The sequence below is a fragment of the Mirounga leonina genome, unplaced genomic scaffold (genome assembly GCF_011800145.1).
Source record: "Mirounga leonina isolate KUSES-001 unplaced genomic scaffold, KU_Mleo_1.0 Mir_153, whole genome shotgun sequence".
Lineage (NCBI taxonomy): Eukaryota > Metazoa > Chordata > Mammalia > Carnivora > Phocidae > Mirounga > Mirounga leonina.
In genome coordinates this window covers 17017507-17023506 of record NW_023270387.1, presented here as the reverse complement: position 1 = coordinate 17023506, position 6000 = coordinate 17017507, and the positions used below count along the sequence as shown (strand labels likewise).

General features: G+C 40.7%; 1 long non-coding RNA gene across 1 annotated transcript in view; it reads left to right on the top strand.

The window, feature by feature from the left end:
* The first annotated feature begins 4797 nt into the window (after nucleotides 1-4797).
* LOC118013330 overlaps nucleotides 4798-6000 on the top strand; it is a 39648-nt gene continuing 38445 nt past the window's right edge. The window contains exon 1 of the long non-coding RNA XR_004679992.1: nucleotides 4798-4961. This is a non-coding gene — a long non-coding RNA (uncharacterized LOC118013330). The remainder of the gene's footprint in view (nucleotides 4962-6000) is intronic.

The following is a 6000-nucleotide window of genomic DNA, read 5'->3' as shown; positions in this document are numbered from 1 at the left end:
AAAAACAAAACAGAGTCAACATTCAAACCCCTGGATGTCTGGTTCCGAAGCGGGAAGCTTTCTCTCCAGCGTCATGCTGCCCACTCTGTGCAACAGGAAGCAGACATATTCACATGCCCTTTATGGAGCAAGACTGAGACATTACAGGAGAGCCAAGAAAGTTAAGTTCAAATTTAAAAAGAACTTCTAACCGTCAAGCTATTCAAAAATGAAATGTATTGATGAGCTGATAGTAAATTTTATGAAGAAACATAAAGGACCCAGAATAGCCAAAGCAATCTTGAAAAAGAACAAATTCGAAGGACTTATACCACATGATTTCAAGACTTACTGTACAGCTCTAGTAATTAAGACAGTGTGGTATTGGCATAAATAAACAGATTGGAAAAAACAGAGAATCGAGAAATAGGATCACACATACAAAGTCAAATGCCTTTTGATAAAGGCATCAGTGAAATTCAGTGGAGAAAAGGAAGTCATCTTTTAAGTGTACTTGTATAATTGATATTTATATGGAATCAATGAACCTCAGCCCCCACTTCACATCATATACAAAGATTAATTTGAGATGGATCATAAACCTAAATGTAAAGGCCAAACCATAAACTGTCTAGAAGGAAACACCGGAGAATATATTTGCAAAATTGGCATGGACAAAGATTTCTTTGGATACAAAAAAATACGTAACAATAAAAGAAAAAATGATTTAATGTATTTTATTAAAATCAAACTTTCTGATTATCAAAATACATTGTTAGTAAAAATGAATAGGCAAGCCACGGACTGGGAGAAATATACATCTCTGACACAGGACTCAAAAGCAGAATAAAGAACTCCTACAAATCTATACTAAAAAGATGAACAGTATTTTTATTTATTTTTATTTCTTACAAACAATATATATTTTTATTTAAATTCAATTAATTAACATATAGTGTATTATTGGTTTCAGAGGTAGAGTTCAGTGATTCATCAGTCTTATATAACATCCAGTGCTCATTACATCACGTGCCCTCCTTAATGCCCATCACCCAGATATCCCATCCCCCCATCCCTTGCCCCTCCAGCAATCCTCAGTTTGTTTCCTAAGATTAAGAGTCTCTTATGATTTGTCTCCCTTTCTGATTTCGTCTTGCACAAACAATATTTTTAAATGGGCAAAAGACTTGGAGAAACACTTCATAAAAGAGAATGCATGGCCAATAAGCACATAAAAAAGGGGCTCAGACTTGTTGGTCAACAGGGAAATGCAAATTAAAACCACAATGGGATAGCACTACACACCCATTAGTAAGGTTAAAATTTTTCAGTTCTAACAATACCAAATGTTGGAGAGACTATAGGGCAACTGGATTTCTTCTACATTGCTAGTAAAAGTATAAAATGGCACAGCTAATTTGGAAAACTGGCATTTTCTTATAAAAAGCCACCTATTTTCTGATCCAGGAATTCCAAAACAAATGAAATCTTACGTCTACAAAAATAATAGAGGAATGTTCATTGTGACTTTCTAATAGCCAGAATTTGGAAACGATGCCAGTGTTCATCCATAGGAGAATGAATACATAAATGGAGGTAAATCCATACAGTGGGATATTGCCCAGCAACAAAAAGGAACAGACTATTAATACATACAGAAACATAGATGAATCTCAAAAATATTATGTGAAAAACGCCACCAGAGTACACCCACTGAATAATTCCATTTACGTGAAGTCCAGGAATAGGCAAAATGAATCTGTGGGAATAGAAATCAGAATTGTGTCTTCCTGCGGGAGGAGGGAGGCAGGATGATTAAGTGGAAAGGATCCTGGGGAAATTTTCTGTGTGATGGCAATTTTCTGCTTGATTAGGCCATTGGATACACAAGGTATATTTGTCAAAAAGCATCAAACTGTACAATAAGATCTGTGCATTTTACTGTATGTAATTATACTTCAATTAAAAATAAATTTAAATAAATAAAAGGATCAAATCAGTTGCCTCTCCCAATATTGTGCTCCTTGGCATTGGAAGTATCCAAGCTACATTAAATGCTTGTCAGAAATATTGTGAACGGTTCAGATTTGAGAGTTCAGATTAAGTCATTAACAAAACATAAAAGATTTGAAGACCCTGATGTACATGATATTGAATTAATCAGATATTTCAGAAAAGACAGTATCTGTCTCCATCTGCCACTTTAGGGCACTCAACAAGAGTCAGGAAATTTATGTTACTAAACACTTGAAAACATCTTTAAATGTTTGTGTGACGTGTTCTTTTCTGAAATTCTTCCCATATCTGGCCTTATCTCTACTTCCCTCCTGACACCCAAGCCTTCAGCCATTCTATGTTCCTGTATCTTAGAACATGCAGTGTTTGCACATTTCCTTTGTTAAACAACCTCTCCTCCTCCACTTCTCATCAACTTCTGCCTGGTCTCTGAAGATTCTTCACAGGAGTCAATACACCAGTAAAACTTCACTACAAATGCTACTCCCTGCCCTTTGAGTTCTATGCATGTTTTAAGGCTTGCCTGCAGCATAGCATTTACCCTAGGCTAGAGGTTGCCAAGGCTCCTTCCAGCTCAAAGATTCTAGCTCTTTGGACACGTGGTTCCAGATTTGAAGAGTGAAGAGAAACGGTAGTCATCAGCAATAACATCTTCATCAGGCTCTACAGGAGGGGGACTGAATGAAAGAATGGGACCTGGGGAGATCTGCAGTTGATCCTTGAACAACATGGGGTTTCAGGGTGCCGACACCCCGTGCAGCCAAAAATCCACATATTACTTTTGACTCCCCCAAAACTTAACTACTAATAGCCTACTGTTGACCGATAATAACATGACAATAGATTAGCACATACTTTGTATATGTATTCAATACTGTGTTCTCACAGTAAAGCAAGCTAGAGAAAAGAAAATGTTGTTAAGACATTCATAAGGAAAATACACGTACAGCACTGTATGGTATTAAAAAAAACAACAACCCACGCGTAAAAGGGCACGTGCTATTCAAACCCATGTTGTTCAAGAGACAACTGTATGTTCCTTCAAATCAGGTCAGAAGCTACAATGTCAGCTGATTAGTAAGAGGCAGCTGAGACTTGCAGCTTTGGGGCTGGATAGGAAGGGACTAAGCTCTGTGGCTGCATGAGAACAGATCTGTGTGCGTGCACTGGACATGAGGGTTTGGAAGGAAAGGATTTAAAAAAAAAAAAAACTCTAGGCTAAATACAGAAGCTAATATTTATGGAGTACTTTCTCTGGTGCCAGAGACTCTATACTAAACACCATGTATCCATTAATCTTATTTAATCCTCATTTTAACTCTCTGCAGAAAGATTAAGTGGTGTGCCCAAGATTTTGCCACTAGTAAGTGATAGAACCGGGTCTCATTTCCAGTTCTGTTTAACTCCGAAGTCCATACTCTTTTTTTTTTTTTTAAGATTTTATTTATTTATTTGAGACAGAGAGAATGAGAGACAGAGAGCATGAGAGGGAGGAGGGTCAGAGGGAGAAGCAGACTCCCTGCCGAGCAGAGAGCCCGATGCGGGACTCGATCCCGGGACTCCAGGATCATGACCTGAGCTGAAGGCAGTCGCTTAACCAACTGAGCCACCCAGGCGCCCCGAAGTCCATGCTCTTGATCACTGGGCTCTACTGTGCCCCGGAAAGGAATTGCCCGTATCATTTTACGCTGTCTCTTGGTTCCAAGAACCTCAACCAGCCCAAACTGACAACTTCCTTTCCCATGATTTTTTAGGTTATCTGAGAAGAAGCATCAACAGCATTCCCCAGTAACCTGGTCCAGGGTCTCTAATGTCTTTAGCCAGGGTACTCTTCTCTGTATTTAATCTGAGACCTCCCTTCTCTTGTTTTATCATTAATAGATGAGCTTAGGGCTCCATTTATACTTAAAATTTCAGTGGAAGGAGGAAGATGCAGAAACTACTGCAGTTTAAATATTCTGGGACATCTAGGGGCACCTGGGTGGCTCACTCTGTTAAGTGACGGACTCTCAGTTTCAGCTCAGGTCCTGATCTCAGGGTCCTGGGATCGAGGCCCCCTTCTCCCCTGTGCTCCATGCTCTTGCAGAGTCCGCTTGAGATTCTTCCCCCCTCCCTCTTCCTTGCCCTCTGCCCCTCCTCCCACTCGTGTGCTCACTCATGTGCATTTTCTCTCTCTCAAAGAAATAAATAAAATCTTTAAATATTCTGGGGCATCTGGATCTTGTCAAGTTTCCATCGCAGTGTGGTCTAGAACCATATAAAGGAGGCTGATGAAAGGACACGATGAGTCAAAAAGAAAATGTGCATTAAGGAGATTGGGAAACGGGTTCATTCTCATTAAGGTATAGGTGCAGTGGACCACAGGGTATCTTGTTGCATGAAGCTATAGTCTTGCCAAGGAAAATGGAAGGAACTAAGCTACAGGACGTGGGAATCATAGCAATGTTATACTGAAGTTTTGCAATAGTCTTCTTCCCTTGGTCACTTTGTCTAAATAAACTAAAACCATGCCAAATATATTCAGCACCTGCTGGGAACTCATTTCTTCATCTTCTCTTCTTCCTTCTCTGTAGTGCATGTCATTATATTACGGGGAAATCCTTGCTTTCAAAAACAGTGCTGTGAGAACCCAGAATACAGGTCCTCCTTGCTCAAGAGCCTGACCTCAGTCCTCAGAGTTGCAACCCAAAATGACTCAGACCAGTGAGTGGGTGAGTGGGAGGTTTTAAAGCTACACTCCAAGAGCTAGTACCAGGCAGAGCACACAATGAGAACTACATCACTAACTTAGCAACAGTTTGTCAGTTTTTTCTTTTAATCTCCCCAATTTCTTCAACCAGATGTAAGAAATGAGACTCAGAACAAGTACATTTTTATAGAGACAAGAGCAGAGAGAAACAACCAACGCATAGAGTGTTAACCAAGACAAGCCTGAGGAAAACATCGGGGTACATCCGGCGGTCAAGGTGAGCGGGATCAGAACACCTAAGCGAACGAGAAAAGGATGAGCCATTTGTGTCAACACCCGCCCCAAGTGATTTCTTTTTTTTTAATTTTATTTTATTATGTTATGTTCATCACCATACATGACATCATTAGTTTTTGATGTAGTGTTTCATGGTTCATTGTTTGCATATAACGCCCAGTGCTCCATGCAGAACGTGCCCTTGTTAATACCCACCACCAGGCTAACCCATCCCCCCACCCCCCTCCCCTCTAGAACCCTCAGTTTGTTTTTCAGAGTCCATCGTCTCTCATGGTTCGTCTACCCCTCCGATTTCCCCCGCTTCATTCTTCCCCTCCTGCTACCTTCTTCTTCTTTTTTTTTTCTTAACATATATTGCATTATTTGTTTCAGAGGTAGAGATCTATGATTCAACAGTCTTACGCAATTCACAGCGCTCACCATAGCACATACCCTCCCCAATTCTATCACCCAACCACCCCATCCCTCCCACCCCCCTCCACTCCAGCAACCCTCAGTTTGTTTCCTGAGATTAAGAATTCCTCATATCGGGGCGCCTGGGTGGCTCAGTCGGTTAAGCATCTGCCTTCGGCTCAGGTCATGATCCCAGGGTCCTGGGATCAAGCCCCGCATCGGGCTCCCTGCTCGGCAGGAAGCTGCTTCTCCCTCTCCCACTCCCCCTGCTTGTACTCCCTCTCTCGCTGTGTCTCTCTCTGTTAAAAAAAAAAAAAAGAATTCCTCATATCAGTGAGGTCATATGATACATGTCTTTCTCTGATTGACTTATTTCGCTTAGCATAATACCTTCTAGTTCCATCCACGTCATGGCAAGATTTTGGGGTTTTTTTGATGGCTGCATAATATCCATTGTATATATATACCACATCTTTATCCATTCATCTTTTGATGGGCTTCTTGGCTCTTTCCATAGTTTGAGCTATTGTGGACATTGCTGCTATAAACATCAGGGTGCACATACCCCTTGGGATCCCTACATTTGTATCTTTGGGGTAAATACCCAGTAGTGCAATTGCTGGTCG